The sequence below is a fragment of the Diplotaxodon limnothrissa genome, linkage group LG20, assembly GCF_057381915.1.
Source record: "Diplotaxodon limnothrissa isolate DT_005_m linkage group LG20, D_limnothrissa_male_GT1.1, whole genome shotgun sequence".
NCBI lineage: Eukaryota > Metazoa > Chordata > Actinopteri > Cichliformes > Cichlidae > Diplotaxodon > Diplotaxodon limnothrissa.
The window spans coordinates 6416938-6436340 of NC_140615.1; the positions used below are offsets into that span (position 1 = coordinate 6416938).

Sequence of the window (19403 nt, forward strand, 5' to 3'; positions counted from 1 at the left end):
AATGAACACTTGTGTTTGTTTTGATGTGTTTGAATAAACACCAGTACTTGAAGTTTGGATCCCTCTATGCTTATGGATCTATGACAGAAGTATGAGCTCAAACTGACATAGCCTACCTTGTGCACAGAGAAAGCAAAAGCCAGATGTGTTTTGTATTCATACCATCAGTGTGCAGTTGGCGCATTGTGTGCTTAGTAGATGATGGCTTGTGTGTACTGTTTGATACGGAAACACCATTTTTACGAAGGTGTGAAGAGTTAATCTAGCTGTGTTTGCTTTTGCAAGAGAACTACAATGTTTTGATGATTGGGTGACAGGTTTTCTTATTTGTGTGAAGAGTTTTGCAAAATTAGCCAATAGTTACAAAAAATGTGCTTAAGCAATCAGAAAAAACTGTAATAACCACAATACACTGAAAGAGTTAACTGTTATCAAGTCGTCAAGGGAGACTATCCTAAACTCCAGTTCAGGTTTTCCGATCAACACCTGCTAACCGAGAAATTCAATTAAGGGCTCCTCTTCCCACTTGGAGCCGGTCTCCAGGGCAGATCTTCCGGCCAACTCGCCCTGTAAGAAATTAGAAAATGCTACAATAAAACCTGAAAAAACTGAAAAAAAAATGTGGGAACTTTAATAATGAAAGCTCTCACACCGGCCACCGTAAGCACACTCACACCTCCCCTGAGTTGGAAGTCACCGAGAGACAGCGAAGTAGCACAGGTAAGAGTTTTCCTTTTGCTCTCAACTATACAGCACACGCTCATTTCATCTCCAAAACATATCACCCCGCGCTGAAAAGGACATCAAAGTGTCCCCAGCTCCAGCGAGGACACCAACAAATAGCATTATCAAGCGGTATTTAACGTCGTAGAAGCGATACTGTAGGATAGAGAGTTGATGTGAGGACTGTAAACACGGTGCGAGCAGCAGCCTCGGTTACAGCGGCAGCGCCGACAGCAACAGCGGCAGGTCTGGAGCGACTCCACACAGTCCGACTGAACCTACTGTACCTTTGAAAATGACGGCGAGGGGTCCGGGCTTTCCTTAAAATCTGCTAGTTCACACAGCGGTCTCATTTTAAACCGTCTAAAGAAGACAAGGAAACTGCAAGCAAGCAAAAGCCAGCCCCCGTTTCAAAGTTGAGACAGAAAGGTGTAACTTTTTCCTCCCCATAAGTTTGTACTTTTTCTTTTTTTATTGCCCAGTCAAGGTGAGCTCGAGTCCTCCCTTCCTCAAAATATAAAAAGAGGACTGCGTGAAAACAGAACTGACACGCGCTATTTTCTTTATTATTTAATCAGCAGTTTTGGACGTACAAGCTATCATAGGCTGTTCCTGTTAGTTTGCACTTATCCAAAAGTGCAACAATGAGAAAAACCCCAACAAAACATAACAAAAAAGGCACAAAAGAGCGACTTCATCGCCGAAAGTCCCGCTTTTAAAGTCGAGAAAAACTTAGTGAAACTCCTTGGCTGCCCCTAAACAGGTAGTAGCCTTCACACAGTATCATTTACTGTAAATAGAGGAACTGCTATAAATGCAATCAATATTCAAAGCCTGAATTGCGGAAGTTCTGCTTTTGAAGTTTGGCTGTGAATGACTTATTTTTTTTTCTTTTCTGTATATTGCATGGGTAAAAAGGTTAATTGGGGCCGCAGTGTCTGATCTTAGTCACAACTGAAACCTGCAAAGTGCATCACCCCATCAGACCTTTTCTACTTATTAATAATTATTGTTTAACGTTGTAAGGCTTCTTACCGATAATGTAGTTTCAGCTTTTGGCAGGTCTGACACCACACACCACTAAACTATATTTGCTATGGTAAATATGATGCAGTTCCTGCTCTCAGTGACTGCATGGGCTTTCTGACTTCCACTTACTGTCGAACAAACAATCTGTTTTAAAACACTGCGTGTGTTTGGTTAGTTGTGATCTCTACAAAACACCACTGTGATGTGAGATTTAATTTAACATGGTTTTGTAAAGGGTCACTGTTTGTTCTCTTGCGCATTTATAGATGTCTTTGCTGTGTGCTTGCCACTGTGTTTGTTATTGTTCTCAGGGATGATGAGGAGGACAGGAATAGATCACTGGCACTTTAAACCCGGAGTTCTCATATTCTCGCCGGATCTTTCTCCTTTGCTAATTATTGTGTTGTTTTCAGAGCAAATATGTCATATCCATGGCGACCAGGCAGGTTTATTGTCTCTCCCGTGCAATAGCACAAAAGTAATTAATTACCCCCCCCCCCCTCCCCCTTTTTTTCCTCTCTCCCTCCTGTCTTTGGTTAAACAGATCATTCAAGGAAAGCCATCTTCTATATTAAAAATGCCACTGATAGTACAACACAAGGTAAACATGAAAAGTTTTTTTCTTCCCAGGTTTTTTTATCCTTTGATTTTGTGTGTGTGTGTGTGTGTGTGTGTGTGTGTGTGTGTCCCACAGATCACTAGTAGATGAAATAATTTCATCATGTGAAGAGATGCATTATGCCCACAGTGTGTGCTTTTGAGGTATTTTCCATAATACCCTCATGATGCAGCAGCTGTGCAGCCTAACTGTTGCAGATGTATTCATGCATGCAGAGCAAGCACACACTTGGCACTTAAACAAGGCAAGCTTAAAAAACACATGCTTAGACATGAAATTACATAGCATTTTGCGTGTTTTGAGTACCAGTCATTAGCCGGTCTATATGCGAGTTCGCTTTACTGATGTCTCCTGTTTTATGAGCATACCAAAAATAAAAACCAACAGCAGGTGACACTGCAGAGTACAGCAGTTCACCTCGGTCCATCGCAGGGCTAAGGTAAAATAGCTTTTGTACATTCTGTGCAAAGAAGAGCTGCAAAGTGATCAGCTGAAGCCGTTTCCAACTCTTCCGCCCCGTGTGCTCCCTCGGTGCCGCTCTCAAGTGTAACGTCATGTGCCTGCTGTCTGGAGGTCCATCTTTAGCTGGACACCAGCCAGCCTTCACTGTCAGGCCGGTGGCGCAGGTTCTCATCTCTCTTCGGCATTGAAGAGACACTGCAATATCCATATGTCAAACATACTGCCCTTCCTTCCCTGCTTCTCTTTCGCTCTCCTCTCTGCCAGAGAGGTAGGCAGAGATGATAGTTGAGATGATAACTGTCCATTTGTGCGGTTTTAATTGCGAATTCGCTTTGTGTGCCTAGTTCAGTATTTATGGATGCGGTGGGCCTTTTGTTTCGGGTTCTCTGTCTCTAAAATGGACTTGAAATGTTGCCTGTAGTGCTGAACCCTTGGTTCACTAAAATGGTTGAGAATCTCATTAGTTAATCAGTGTGCGATGCCTCCAAGATTCTTATTGCTTGCAGCTCTATCAGTCAGTGAAATGCCTCATGTCTCATAAGTACCCATCTGCATCTGTCAAGGGCTGTGTAAAATTAAACCCATGTGTATTCCTCTTCTGTATGACCTTGGCTGTGGACCTCGGGTCTTTGATGTCAAATAAGCATCTGTAATCCCACAGTGTAATGATTTTTGTATACATATTCACACTACCACAGCCATAGTGTTTTCCTTGTAAAAATACACTGCCTTCAACACATACTCTTACACCGGCACAAATAGCACACATGTTTTTTTAATCATCATTATTGTTTTTATTTTAGTGCTGAGGAAATGTCCTTTTTGCATGCTTGATCAGCCAGTAGAGAAATCCAATATAATGGAGGTTCAAGGTGAATTGCATCCCGTGCATCCCCCCCCACCCCCCACCCCCCTCCACTCGACTGAAGGAATATTCTAAAGCAAAATAAACAAATCACGCAGACAACAGTAATATAGGGTTGATTTTGAAGGCATGAAATAAGTATCGATTAAATCCTGCAGTTCATAGATGAAAATGGCCTTTTTGGTAATTTGTCCTGGCTCCTTTCAATACGATGGAGAAAGAGGGAGAGAGGCATGGACTGGGGAAAAGAGAGAGACTGCAGAAAGGGTGGAGAGCTGGAGCAGAAAGAAGCACAAGACGAGTGAACAGTGAGGAAGAGAAAGACAGAGAGAAGAAGAGCCTTCACAGAGTTGAGAAAGGGACAAGCTGCCCCTTTCCGAGCTCATTATCATTCTTAATAAGTCTTAAGGAAAGAAGGAGCATTGAGTGTAAATGCACGGTAATCCTTACACTGGCCAAGGTTAGTAGGGACGTCAGCACATGCGCACCGTTCCCAGCTGGCCACTTTGGGACAGGGAGGGGACCAGAGGAGCACAGTTAAGGATAGATGTTCAAGGAGAAAGTGAGGACGTTTAGACAGTGCATAAAGGTTAGGGCCTTTCCCCCAGCCTGTAGCTTTCCAGTACCTGCACCACCTGGCAATTAATGAGTAAACAGTTCTGCATCAGACTTAAAACAGCAGCGTTTGGGCGCTAAGACTTGGCGTAGGCTGCAATTTTTCCCAAAAAGAACAGTTAAAAGGTGACCAACTTAAAAATTCAAGTGGAATACCTTCTGCTTTGGGGTTCACGTCTATATTTGATCTCAGTGTAACTGTTGATTGCACTGCCTGCCTAATTCACTGTTCTTTGGGTGTGGTCCAGAAACAGGCATTATGATGAATTAGATGAACTGGTGACCAATTAACTCATTTAACAAATTGCCAGCCACTTGTAGGGGTTGTTCAACCACACTGCTTTAATGGAAATCCAATGCAGTATTTATTTATATACTGTACCAAGTTTACAGTCCAGTGTTCTGTCACCCTATACATTATACAGTGTTAGTAATATTAAAGTATTCCTTTTCATTAATCAAATCAGTTGTGAGACATGTCTGGCACATTAATCTTAGTCCACATTAGGCCACACAAGAAGGTGATTTTTATACTCGGATTAATTAGCACAGAGAGTGTTTTCCTTACTGTTGCATTAGCAAAAAATGTGGCAAGAGCCATTACCAGAATGTAATGACATTGACAAATTGAATGAAGGACATTAAAACGTCTGAAAAGACTTTCTAAGTCACCACTGCATCTAATAAGATTAAAAAAAGCTCAACCAGTATGAACAAATGTCACTGATCTATGCAGTACATTCAGTAGTTTTTGCGCAAACGTTATCAGCTCAAATTAGCACCAAACTGCAATAACTCAATCAGGCCAGCAAAGAACTGTAGACACACCTGTGAGTCATGGCGCAGGGCAGTAGTGCATCTAAATCGAGGCCCTAGCGTTAGCTCTGAGCGCTTGGAAAGCAGAATAAAGGGGAAAAGCAGCAGCAAGTGCAGACAACAAATTGGTAATTAAATTAAGTACTCAACGGCGCTCGCCTTTCTTCATTGCTTCACTCAACAACGTAACAACAGCCTTACTGCACATGTGTAAGTGACTCAGTCTAACTTAGTGGGTTTATTGTGGGAAGTGAGTCTCTCCTGCTTTGTGAGAGAAGGAGCTGTCGCTACAGAACAGTGAATCCCATGAGCCATGCAGTCTGTAGATAAGCTCATGCTGCACTATAGTAGTTACTGAAAGTCTTTCACTGAAGAGGAAGAGTTTTTGATGGGATATCAGTTCTCATTTTTAAATATGGTTATTGTCAGTGCTGGTATATTGCGACAGCCCTGTCAGCTGCTTGTGATGTGACAGAATTGGTCTCTGACCATAAATGTGTAAAACTATCATAAAAAAATGGGAACAGATTTTATTTCCTCAGCTAAAGTAACTAATCAAGAATAGTATTTGTAATGGTATTTAGGTGTCATAGGAATCTTCAGTAATTATTTTAAATTTGGATTCAGAATTGATCATCAATTCAAAAATATTTTTATGACATAATTTATGAAAACTGCATTTATAAAAAATTTAAAATTATGATCGCTCAAACTTGAAAGCATGTTGTCTGCTCCTAAACCTGGCTAAGCAGATTTTAGTCCTTAAATCTGCCAGTGATTGAAAATGATAGTAAAACTTTAACAGAGAAAATGAAACAAATCACCAACTGAAAAGCAGAACAAAGTGCAAAACACTTGCAGTGGTGTCTTTCAGAACACGCCTTCTTTGAAGAATGACTGCAAACACAATATCCTTTCTGGCCCTGACATGTGGCCCTACCTCTTTGTTTTGTGCAGTATTTAGTATTTCATAATACTAAAACAAATTAAAAGTTACCAAACCGTCATTAACAGCACAGCGAGACAAGGTTTTGTTCCTAGCAATTTTAAGCATGCTGAGGTAATTGCATTCCTTAAAAGAACCCCCCAAATAATCTTGATTGGGCTTTGATTTTGAAATTGATTCAAATGTATTAGACAAAGATGTATAATGTCCATTCAAATCCTTATAATGCAAATTGAACTCAAAAATAAGCAAGAGAGACTCAAAAGAACTTAATTGAAACTGCTCTTTTAAAGATCTATAATGGTCTTTTAATAGCAGCTGTTGTAGGGCATTGCTCTGTGCTCAGAATGCTTTATCTCACTTCTGCCTTTGATAGTGTGGGTCATAATATTTTACTTAATATGCTTAAGTTTTTGGCTGGTTTTGGCTCTGTATTAGATCGGTTTTCCTCCTAATTATCTGGAACTCTGTTGGTTAAGGCAAGCAAGTGCTCCCCTACCACTGCTTCCCTAATTTTTGGGGTTCCACAAGGATCAATCCTCGGTCCGTTATCATTTTCTTTCTACATTCCTCCTGTCAGCTAGCATCATTCAGCCTTTTGCTTACATTTCTTATCACCTTTATGCTGATGACATTAAGCTGTATATATCTTTTAAGCTTTGCCAACTGGATAGGCTGTCCACTCCAGTTGATTGTTTATCCTGGATTAGAGACTGGCTTTCCAACAATTACCTTGTTTTAAATTCCAGTAAGGCTGAGACCATGATTATAGCTCCTCCTGAACTACATCCAAAAATCAGTCAAGTGCTTGCTTCCTTCTGCTCATCTGAGAAGTCCAGTGCTCCTAATCTCAGTGTGATATTTGAGTCTTCTCTGGGTCAAATGTAAAATCTGTCTCACGTTCTTGCTTCTTTCATTTATGGAAATTTCTAAATTGCGAGCCATAGTCTCCCCATCTGAAATGAAGAAAATTATTACTGCATTTTTGTTGTTGCACCTAGATTACTGTAAATGCCCTGTTTATGGGCTTAGATAAATTGTCTCTTTCAGGCCTCCAAGCTATACAAAATCCAGCAGCCAAACTATTAACGCATTCTAGTAAGTGAGCTCACATTATTTGTATTTATATTCTATACTTTGGCTTCTAGTAGGTTTTTAGATTTGTTTTAAAAGCTTTCACTTCAGCTATCGTCAGCTCACTCTGTGACTCTTTTAAAAAGCAGTTGAAAACCTTTCTGTTCAACCTTTTGTTGACATTCTTTTGTTATTACTGTTTTTATTGGCAATTTCTTCATCTGTTGCCTGTTAAACATCGTTTTGTACTGGTGTTTGCTGTGTTTTAACTTTCTATTATAGTTTATGTTATTTCTGTTATAGTGTTTTGTGATTACTCCTAGTTTTTATTTATTGCATTTTACAATGACTATATGTCTGTGAAAAGACACCTTTATTCGCTAAAGGTCTGTATTTCTAAAATGATCATTGAGGCTCTCTAATAGGGCTGCATGACCACCACCACCTGAACAAGCAGCCTTATGTGGTAGTTTGGAGAATAACTCTTGTTTGTCAATGCTGGTTTTTATTGTTGGATTCAGCAGTTTTCTTTTTGTGAATGTGACGTTACAGGTTAAAAAACAAAACAAAAACGTTTTTGGCATCTGTTAATTCTTTTAAAAAGCACAAGATTACAATTGCGATTTTTCCCCCCCTTATCTTTTCATACATCCAACAGTTTACTAACAACAAATGGCGTACTTAATCAGATTTCTCGCTGAAGAAGTTCACAAATTGTTCAGCAACTTGAGACAAGAGTGAACATCAGCTATTTATTATTTAAATAAAGCGTCCTTTGTCTTTGTTTATTTTCTAGGTATTTTTAACTTGAAGATGCCAAACTGTTCTCTGAATGAATGTGGTTTAGTAAGAACGCGGCTGGATAGATAGTCACTTGTAACACGTTAAGAAGTGAGTAAAGTTTTAATGAAAACTACAGTAGGTTTACAAGAAACCGTTAAACAGTCACAAACCCTACAGTGCTGTTTCCACAGGCTAAAGGCAGAAAAGTCACCAGCATCAGTAAGTAGGCAAATTTCACTGGCTGACTGGCCACATTGCATCCCTGTGCATGTGTGGCTGCACTGAGTGGGGATTTTTGCCCTCACAGCCAACATAGAGCACTGTTTATTTGCAGTTTATACGTAAGAAACAGTTCAATAAACTGCACTTTTCATGAATAATTGCAAGAGTTATTTGGGCACGGTCAAGTTAAGATAACAAATATTATTCACAATTGTATCATTGCATCGACTGTTTTTATGTGGAACTGGGATTCTCGGTCTGTGTCTGTGGCCAACTTTTCGCGTTCTGCGTCACATTTAAGCAGGTCTGTTAAAACCTGGGTGCTATTTTCCCATTTCCAATTGAAAAGAAAGTGGTCAGATACTGAGTTTTATCAGAAGTCGCGAAACTTTGTTATCCAGTCTCACGTGGCAGTTCCATCTGGGTCATACGATGGTTAGGCCTAGCTGACATTAGGCAAAGCATAGGGTGCCAGTCTATTACAGACACAACAATAAGCATTGGTGTCCACATTCACAACTACTTTCAATTTAAGGTCACCACTGAACCCTACATCCATGTCTTTGAAAACAGGGACCGGAAGAGCATAAAACTTAAAGAACGTCCTTAGCTAAGCAACAGGTCTGAACCCCGAATATCCATGTCATGAGTCACCGGTGCTAACCACAAGTGTTTGTGCCAACATTGTGCAAAAGATCCCTATAGAAACTGGTATTATTTTACTTAAGGGGAAGTCCCACTGCAAAATGAGAGTTTGAGAGAGCTGTTTAGAAATCTGAGTATTACACAGTTGGAGTATGGAGCGTATAGATTACAGATATAGTTTTCTCTATAACTGTAGTACAAAGAAAACAAATCTTAACAGAGTGCAGGGGCCCGTTCTTCGTACCTCGCTAAGTAAGTTAGCCGGATTTGACTGTTGACGATTTCGCGTGATCCTGGATCGTTCGGTTCTTCGAAGCCCATCCGGGACTTGCTGTCATAGCAACAGAGCCGTAAGCGTAAACCTGCTCGGGAGCAGGTTTACTTTATGTAAACAGGATTAGATCGCGGCCACTCAGGTATGTCCGCTTCATGTATACGAAAGCAACAGCGATATTTTACCACTGTTGTACCATAAATAAATAACATCAATGTAACTAAAGATAATGCAGCACTTGATCCTTTTATTGATGTCACACAGATACATACAGGTCATTTCCTAAAAAAGGGAAATGTACTATTAACATTCTATTACATGTATGTGATTATTACAGATGTAATTCATATTTCAGAGTAGTAATTGTAAATTACTTCGTGTAATCAAGATGAGAGACCACGGCTATAAAAGCGAAGGTGGATTTGGGAAGCCTGTTGCAGCCATGTCCTGTCCGTATACGCGAGCCACCCATTGCGGAAGGTGCAAGATTGATAAGGAGAGTCCTCAGAATCCAGCGTATATTGCGGGACAGACAGAATCCTTTAGCTCAGCGCGACAGTGTGCTCATAGAGAGATATCGATTTTCCCGTGAGGGTATTATTTACTTAACCAACTTGTTGACGAGGGGGTGCAGGACCACCACCTGTCTTTTTTTGCGCTGCCCCTTTTCTTGGTTGCTGTTATAAACAAACAAACAGATTATTTCAGGGTCTCTGTCCAAGAGACGAAAAGCAATATAAGTGATCGATATTACCATTCTGTAGAATATTCTTATATTTCACTTTTACTTGTTCCCATGTTCTAGTGGGTCCTGTTGTGGCTCTAATGTGAAAGGGGATATAATATAACATAATGTAATATAATATAATGTAATATAATATTGGATAATATAGTGTGATATGATAAATCTACCCTACCACCTACTGGTGTTGGCCAGAGGGGCCGATGGCGCGATATGGCAGCCTGGCTTCTGTCCCAGGGCAGCTGTGACAGCTACCAGTGTGTGAATGTGAGAGTGACTGAATAGTGGCATTGTAAAGCGCTTTGGGTGCCTTGAAGAGCGCTATATAGATCCACTCCATTATTATTGTTATTATTAAATTACTTACGAGTTTAATTTGTCAGCAACTTTCTGCCAGCCCTCTCTCCTTGCTTTTGCAGCCTTTGCAGTGTTCCCTTGCGTTTTAATTAGACTCTGAAACTCCTAAAATCCCTCACTCAAGAGTTCTTGCTCTGCTGCCGAAGAATACCGAGCGCGCTCCTTCGACATTTTCGCCGACCAATCAAAGGGTTGCCGATCAATGTTTCTACTATCGATGCGTAGCCCCTGTTGGGCCACCCAGTGATCTCACATTACTTCATCCAGCTGTACTAATCGTCAACAGCAGGTGTGTTCGGGGAACCGGAATAGCGAGCTCAGAGTTAGCGCGATGATTTGATCTTGGATGTGTCATTTGATCTTGGATGTAGTAAGCGACGTACGAAGAACGGGCCCCAGAAGTTGTGGCTAGTTGTGTTACAAGAGCATGAAAACATGGCTGCCTGTACACAGCGTCTTGGTGACAATAATATTTCAGTTACCATTTTAGGCAGGACGTCTGCTGGCTGTGAAATCAAAGAAATCCGTTGCTTGATTTTCATGAGAAACTGCAGACAGAGAGATAACGTTGTTTCTGTGTAAAGTTATCTTCTTGACTTAGCATCAGTAAATGTAAAAGCATGGCGGGATAATGTCAAAAACAATCTTAGAGTATCTATTTGACCCTGTCAGTGGTGAAAACAAGCACTTTTATCTTGTCACAGACTGCTGCAGTTGAGGATTACATCGGAGACATTGCGTTCTTGCATCACGTTGGACCAATTCTGATAATTTTTGTGCCATTAATTATTTGAAAAATGAAGCTCCTATTTAAAAATAATGACATTTTTCTTTAAGATTGTTACGTAAGGTACTCCTTATGTTCCCTGTGCATTTAAATCTTGATGATAATTCCGCAGATTTTCATGGGAATGTTTTGGCTTTAGTTGTCCAAGTAGGGGAAATAAGTGAAACAAGCACATGAAATCGGAGCTGATGGTGTAGAATGGGTGTAACCTTTTGTCCTCTTTTGTCTTGCACAGTGTAATGCTTTCTGTCATGTAAAAATGATTTACAAAGAGACAGATGTTCTCAGACCTTTGCTCATGAACCTACACGTTTAGTTCTATTTTTTGCCCTTTTAAAGGTTAGGCAGTGAAACGCGCTCCCTGCAACATGTCGGCCTCTTTTGATTGCTTTGATGTTGTTTGCTCTGCTCCACAGTGTGCTGAGCTCCCCTTATAGTGGACTAAAAAACCCATTACGTTACATAGAGAAGAAGCTTGGAGGAACATGTTTTCTTTACCATTCTCCCAGTGCGTTTGCATTTTAGTTTGCAAGGTTGGCAAACTCCTCCTTTACTGCCCCCTTCCCAGGCGCCAACCCTTCGAAGCCCTCAAGGAAGCCTTGGGAGGCAGAGAGCCATCGCCATGGTGATGTGAACACAGATCCCCCACACACCGGTCCATTGTGACTGGCGTGCGTTAAGGTGAGAGAACAAAATGTCACAGCAACAGGTTTTTTTGTATGTTTTTGTTTTTGCCTCAATTCCCAGTGGAAATGCACTCAGATCCATGTAACCCATCACACTGGATGGACTGCTACAGGGACTGTGGGAGTTAGGCAAACAGGCTGATTGGGGAAATGAATGGATTGGTATCAAAGTAGACTATAATAAGTGCGTTTGTTTGTTTTCCTTCCTTCTGTAATGTTTAGCATCAGGGTAAAAAAGCAAAAGCAGAGCCAGGGAGGAAGTTTCATTGTTTTTATCTGAATAAATGTGTTTGCAAATTCTCCAAATGGGCACAATCTGAAGGGAAATCTGCAGGGTTTTTAATTATATAACAATAATTTATAATAAAAACACGCAATTGAAAAGCAGAATTTTGTTTAATTAGCTTCAGTGCTGAAAAAGTTGTTTCATACCAAGGTATTTCAATTTGCCTCAAATTTTATTCAGTTTAGTAGTATTTTGAAAAATAAAACTGAATAAATTAACCTTGGAAAAAAAAGGCTTCCCCCTCTCTCTGACTTCTATACAAACACTTTTTGCTGTGAACAAATTGAAGTCCTGCTGGGGCCTTTGCAATAAAGTAAAATGATTAAATTGCATGGGATCTGCTCCTTGGATTGAAGTGCACAGTTTTCCTGTCAGATTTGTGGTAAATATAAAAAGCAGTAAATATCAGTCTCTTGAAGACCCTTGGGATCCCGGGGTCTAACGTCCTCCACGCTTCACTGTACTTCTGCCATAATAGCAATTCTGATCACCTCATGATGCCCTTTGAGCCATCATTTTACTTTGACCTTTGACCTGTCTCGAGGATGGCTATTAGTTGCCGGCCTCGGGGAAGGAACGGTCATATAGATGATGTGTCACTGAAAATGTGGAGCAGATTTTGCCCTCAACCCTGAAGAAGATGTGGGCTGTGTACTATGACAGGTCCAGGGTTGCCCTCAGTCCCAGAGGTTGGGAGGGTGGGGTCAGGCTGAGCCAGAGGACACAAAGGTGACTTCAAACACACAACCCTAGCGTCTGGTGTAATGTCTAGGCCTGCTGCCCTCTGCTAAGGGTAATACCACCCCATGGCTCCTGTGGCATCAAATGCTAAAGTTATTGTCTTCTCTCAGAATATCCACATATGCATTATATACATACAGTAGAGCTGTTTTGTTTTGGAGTCAGGGCCAGTATGCAGTGCATACCGCAGCTCCCCCGATAACCTGTTTTATTATGCAAGAACCTGAAGTCTCATTAATATTTGTTGATATGTAGCTATAGCAGTCAGGTCTTTTCATGCCAAGTCTGTAAGATGCTGTCATCTCTGTTCCCCGAGCAGATGCAAAGGTGCAGGTCCTGAGAGATTCTTTTATGTTTGGAGACCTCTCCTTGCTCCTTTGACTGCGACCTCAACCACAGCGCAGCTCTGTCTCAATCAGCTCTCTGCTGTAATCCCACTTCAGAATTCCTCTTGGCTAAGCGAGTAAATAAATTTTTCAGCATTTATTAGAATACAGCTTGCCAGAAGGGACTCCTCTCTCCTCTCCTATTGCTGCTCCAGTAATTAGCAAATTGATTAGGAGAACTTCAACACACCTCCTTGGCTCTTATCTCCCCATTCTAGGACAATATTGCTGTGCCATGGGACAGCGTAAATATTTTAAGGGAAACCCTCAGTGATTCTCATTAAATGGCTGTGGGGCAGAGCAGCTGTCTCCTGCTGAAGGTCCCAGCCAATTTTCTAAACTATGATTAAAGAAAAGTTTTGGATTATTTAAACATGCTGTGTCCTGTGGGTTTTTGTTTTTTTTCCCAGTCCCACTGACGACCTCCGATTCCCCCACCCGTCTGTGCCAGGACTCCTCCTCTCCCTTTGGATCTATTAGTTTGAAATCGTTTGGGTGATGACTCTTTGAAAGCTGTGGTCATTCTGGGATGCCGCGTTCAAATGCAATGTAACAAAGACCTCTCTTTTATGCACAAATGCTAATTAAAATTTTTACCCCCCATCCCCGAGCTGCAGAGGGAAAGACTTGGTAGCAATTTGGCAGATAATCAAATTGCATTTTAAATGGAGCCGTTTAAAGATGACTAGGGTCTGCTCACAGGAAGACACAGTGGCGCAAATTAAGCTCGAATAAGCTGCCATGTGCACCGAGGAACAATACAAGGAAATTCATGCAACAATACCATAATGCATTTATGTTGTTAGACAACATGCAATGTTTCATTTATGTTTTCTTTAATTAGTTAGATTTGTTTTCTTAGGCAGGAATTCTGTCTTTCTTGTAATTATTGTTATTTCCCTCTTGTTCACTGACATTTTTACATAATGTGTACTTGCAATATGACCAATTGCTGCAAAAATGCTAATAAGACATGATTTGTTAATGGATGTTGTACCTAGGAAAAATTTTTTCTTAATTTTAGATTTTCAGCCTGACAGAAATGGCAAACTGGGTGGAAAATGCTGTCAACACCTATGTTTGTCTAGAAAATATGCGCTTAGAAGCTGTCCCCTCACATTTGGTATACATCATTAAGTTCTTCGTGGCCAATCAAACTGTCTGTTCTCACAGCATTCCAGTACATATTAGTGACATCTCGTTAGCAGAAAACAGAAAACTGACACAAAAAATTTGGGAAACAGGCCTGAATTGTTTATCTCTCAGAATAAGTTAAAAGTGTGATTCTCATGAAATGATAGAATCAGATCAAACGTGCGGCTCCCAAATCCTCGCTCATCCTCGCCTTTTGTGTGCCTGAAAAACTGAAGGCACCAAATGATCTGCTTAGTTTTCAACACTACTCATTTCAGAGGCCATCTTTCCTGTAAAGTTAGCCATTCATCACAAGACCAATACAGCCATCACAGTGCTTCATATCCATAAAACCCCATTATGGACAGCACAACAAGTGATGCTTGACTTGTAAGTTTAAAGGGTTCTTAATTGGCTGTGATTTGCTGGCTGTACAGCAGTGACTGGAAGTGCCATAATGATCCTCTGTGGATGATACATTACTTTTCTGCCAAATTAATGCACCTTAATGCGGGATGTATTCATACTCCTCTCTTTTATTATTAGTCCTTTATTTATCCAGGTAAAAAATCTCATTGAGATTAAAAATCTAATTTCCAAGAGAGACCTGGCAGCATGGCAACAAAAGTCAAAATACACATACCACATAAGTATATAACATTTCAAACAAATACAATATCCCATACCAACATGTGTAAAATATACAATAACAGATCAAATTAAGAGTACATTAAAAACAATCACACTGAGTAAAAGAGTTATTCTCTCGTTCCTTTAGGACAGACTTAAACTCTCCCAAGGTAACCAATTCTGATAATTTCAGTTCCTTCTGCAGATTATTCCAGGAAGCATGGGCAGCGTATTTAAAAGCCTCTTTCCCCAATTCTGTTCTGATTTTTGGGACAATCAATTGTATGATATTGTGAGAACGAAGGCTGTATTGATTGTGGTTTTTACACATATAAACACATAAATAAGATGGAACCAGCCCAAGGAGAGATTTATAGATAAACATCAACCAATGGGAGAGTGCGAATATGCAAAGATGGACATTTAGCAGCAGCATACAAAGAACAATGATGTACATGATTTCCATAGCCAGTAATAAAACGTAAAGCACAATGGTACACAGTATCCAACCTCTTTAGGTAGTGGGCAGGTGCATTCATAAAAAGCAGGTCACCATAATCCAATAAAGGTAAAAAAGTTGCATGAATCAAGTGTTTTCTCACTTGGAGGGAGAAACAGGATTGATTTCTAAAAAAGTAATCTAGTTTTAGTTTTAACTTCGACACAAGCCTTTGAATGTGAGTTTTAAATGACAAATTCTGATCTTTAATGATCCCTCGATACTTGTAAGATGTGACCATTTCAGTTCCTTGAATTGTTTTAATCTTAGGAGACGTAGCTAACAACTCCTTGCCATTTGAGAATAACATGAACTTGGATTTCTCTGGATTTAACACCAACTTAAGTTAAATGGGACTGAACTACATCGAAGGCAGACTGCAGAAATTGCAGGGTTTGTGCTACTGAAGGGGATGAACAATAAATAATTGTATCATCTGCATAAAGATGAAATGCTGCATTTGACAAATTAGCATAAAGGTTGTTTATGTAAAGAGAAAATAGCAATGGCCCTAATATGGAGCCCTGCGGAACTCCTTTGGATACTGGGAGAAAAGAGGAAGAAGACCCAGCAGCATGGACACACTGTTTTCTTGCTGACAAGTAATTTGAAAACCAACTAAGTATTTAAGTATTTAAGCCTTCATCTGGGCATCATAACAAACGGACATAACAATGTCTTTGACCTGCACGCTGCAGTAGATGAAATGTTGACCTCTGCCACTTTCGCTAAAGTAAGTCCCTTGAGTTGTTTTACAGTGATTCGCCAATGAATTTCATGTTTTTGCTTTAGACTTGTGGTTGAAGGCCATGAAATACCAAAGCAGCTCATCTGTAAAGTTTTTTAATTCATTATTACAGCTTATTTTCAGCATTGTGGACCACTCCCAAAAAGCCCAGGGGAAACCAGAGTGCAACACAGAAAAATGACTCCCCCGCTCCCAATGAAGGACCAAAGCTAAATACCATAAGTACTTTAGGCTGTTCTCAAAAAGCAGTTCAACTTAGATAGATAGATAGATAGATAGATAGATAGATAGATAGATAGATAGATAGATAGATAAGCATTTAGCAAACCACAAGTTAACCATTAACTCTGACTTAAACTTAAATCTTAGCTATGGGTCTAAAGATCCCAAACGAGCCACCATCTGTTATCTGGTGACAAGTAAGGAGTCCACGTAAGGTTTCTTAAATACTAAACAATTCATTAGAGATAACCTAACCAAGAAAAAAACATCGGCTACATGCACACATATAATATTCTGAATGAAATCCTTCTGATTAAAGACATTGATGCAGCTGTTAACATTCCAGATGTGCAAAGGTAATAGCCTGCATTTGTCCACATCGGCATCAATCGCATCTTTTTAGTTTGATGAGCTGCCTGCAGATGGATGTCTTTAATGTTGCCTTTAATAGAAGCTTAATACAAAGTTTCTCTTAATACAAACTTAAGAGTTTGTATTAGAGAAACTCAAATTCAACTCAGAGGTTGTCATGTGGTTTTTGGAGGAGGTGGAGTTCATAAATGCCCGTGGGTTTAAGATGGAGGGGATGCACCGAAAGATTTCAGAGCAGAAGGAATGTGCATGAAAAACGCAGCCAGAAAATCCAGTTAAGTAGATTACGTGGTTCAGATTTATTTTTTTTTAATGCTCATACAAAAGTTTTAACCTCTCCACTGCAACCAGTCTGAATTTCATTTTAGGCCTCATTATAGCGATTATACATGGAGTTTTTTTTTTACTTATGCTTTGTTTTTTTCCTTTTGAAGATTTCCCAAAATCCACTTTGTTTTTGTAAACATGCCTGTTTTTGTGCTTAAAAAAAATTAAAAGCACGCAAGAGTTGTATTGTTTTGTAAATGCCAATCCCTCTCTTCTGATGTTGATTGACAAACATTGTTGCAAACTTAATGGCACAAGAGGGATTTAATTGATCAACTGAATAACTGATCATAAAACTGCAGTCAATATTTGGCTGCAGCCTTATTTCCCTCTGAGCAGCAGTGTACCAGGATGTCTGAGATGTATGGTTAGACACACAGTGATGGCAAAACACATATTTACACTTCTTCTCTCACTGAGTGTGATGATGTTGCTCCTGTTTGCCGTACAGTAAATAATATCCCACGCTGTTAAAATGAGCAGCCTTAGTGTATTTATTCAGTTGGAGCAAAGGGTATTGGTTAAAGCTGACCAACTTTTGAGTAGTTGGGATGGAAATCTCTCTAATTACTATACTGTGTGGATCCTCTGGTCCCCGTCCCTTGGATGGTATTAAAAAGTCTCTTTTATTTATAGAAGTAAAATTTTAGCTTCAGAGACAATAGGTTCTGTTTTACGGTACAGCAGACTTTATCTTTTTAATAAAAATTCCTGACTTGGTGAAAGTTTAATTAATAAGGGACTTAAAGCTAAGGGAATGAGCAAGGGAGTTGGGTCTTTAAGGGGCTACTTATTTTTCCATCTGGGCTATCCTCCAAAAAAACTGTCAATTAGTGCGTTAAGCTGAAGAGACAAAAAACGTCATTAGTTCTTGCAAAAAGAATAATGGGTTTTAAATGTTTTGCTTCAGGGGCAGGCCAAAAGCACAGTGAGCCTTATGTATTTTCATTTACTTCCTGCAATTATCAAGGTTTGAAGGAGGGATTTATTGTTCTAAGGTACATTACTGAGAAAGCAGACACAGTTTGTTGCTTTCCTCACTAAGTGTGTGCCTTAATTGCCTGAAATAAGACAAAATTCATTTTTTTCCCCTTTATAATTTTCCCTGCTGAATTGCAGTGCTAAATAGTATTGTCACTGAGGAAAGCTGGATGTCGCTGTAAAAATGTGAGAGATGGATTATTTGATAATCCACTGAGTTGGTTAAGAAAATAGGCACTTCCAAACCTTCGTGTGGCATTAAGCCAGCCGTGCTGTAGTGCAGGGGCAGGCTGTTATTTGGCCTAAAATAGTCCAATCAGTTTTTGTTTTTTCAATTTGGCTCCTGTGAATAAATTCATAAATAAATGAATCAAACTCAACAACAGGTGAAGTTTAATACTTACACCTAAACAAAGTTGGGTTGATTATTTTGTTCACTGGCATCATTTATATCATCTTTTGATTTAGTTTAAAGTTAAAAGAGTGTTTCAAGACATTGTTTCAGAGTGTGTTCATTATTTTGTTATTCCTTTGTTCATCTTCAAGTTCTACTTTCATCCACTAAGGTCACCTGGAATCCAGCCGGGTCCTTTTTGTGATGAACTTTCTGCCTTGCAGATGGCCATTAGAAACGTTTTTTGTTTTATATATGTAGGTAGGAAGTGTGACATTGGCGCTTAAATGAGGCTTACATAACTGGTCAAAGAGCAGAGGGGTTGAGGCACTGAGCCCAAAATATGTCATTGACTTGTGCCACACACAACAGGAGATGGCTTTTGCATCACAGTGTGAGTGCTAGTAAATGATTGGTTACAGGAGATCCTCCAGTAAATTAATTGTTTCCACTTCATGGTTAAGTATGTGCTACTCTTCCAAATCGAGTGCTGGTACTTGGTTATTACACTTTAATAGCTCGCTTGCCAAACTAACGATATATTACTCCATGTGCTGGCTCAGATCAGAGAAGATGAATTGGCTATTAATTAGAGTTGCACTGAGAGGGCACAGGGGAGAGACTACTCATAGCCTTGCAATCAGTGTCAACGGGGGCCCTTTTCTGACTGGGACAGCCGGGGCAGGCCCAGGTCACCGAGTCTTATGGTGAAACCCGCTGAATCCGGTGGAAGAAGCGGCATCAAAGATGGCCATCGTGCTGTCTGCTTAAACAAAAACAAGAGAGCGCGAGCAGCTGAGCAGCTGCAATTTCATCTGATCGCTTTTAGTTAGGAGTGCGGATGGAATCGCAGAGATACGTGGGAGGTGGTTTGGCTCTGTGAGGTTCCTTAACAAAAGGCTCACGTCCGAAGGACTTTGAATTAGAAAGTTATGGAGGAAATATTTGACGGGCTGAGATGATTTGTGGGGAATATTATTGTTTGGCTCACTTTTCTTGTGCAGCCTTTGAATTAGCCCTTTTATCACAATTAATTAA

General features: G+C 40.0%; 1 protein-coding gene across 2 annotated transcripts in view; it reads left to right on the plus strand.

Annotated features, from left to right (window-relative positions):
- The first annotated feature begins 540 nt into the window (after positions 1-540).
- Positions 541-19403, plus strand: part of casz1 (castor zinc finger 1) — a 170106-nt gene continuing 151243 nt past the window's right edge. The window contains exons 1-2 of one of the 2 annotated variants that reach the window (XM_085343843.1): positions 541-720; positions 2297-2353. The gene's annotated coding sequence lies outside the window, so the exon portion shown is untranslated. Of the gene's footprint in view, positions 721-2296; positions 2354-11603; positions 11641-19403 lie in introns of those variants that run through there. The other variant, XM_085343844.1, reaches the window with a different exon arrangement.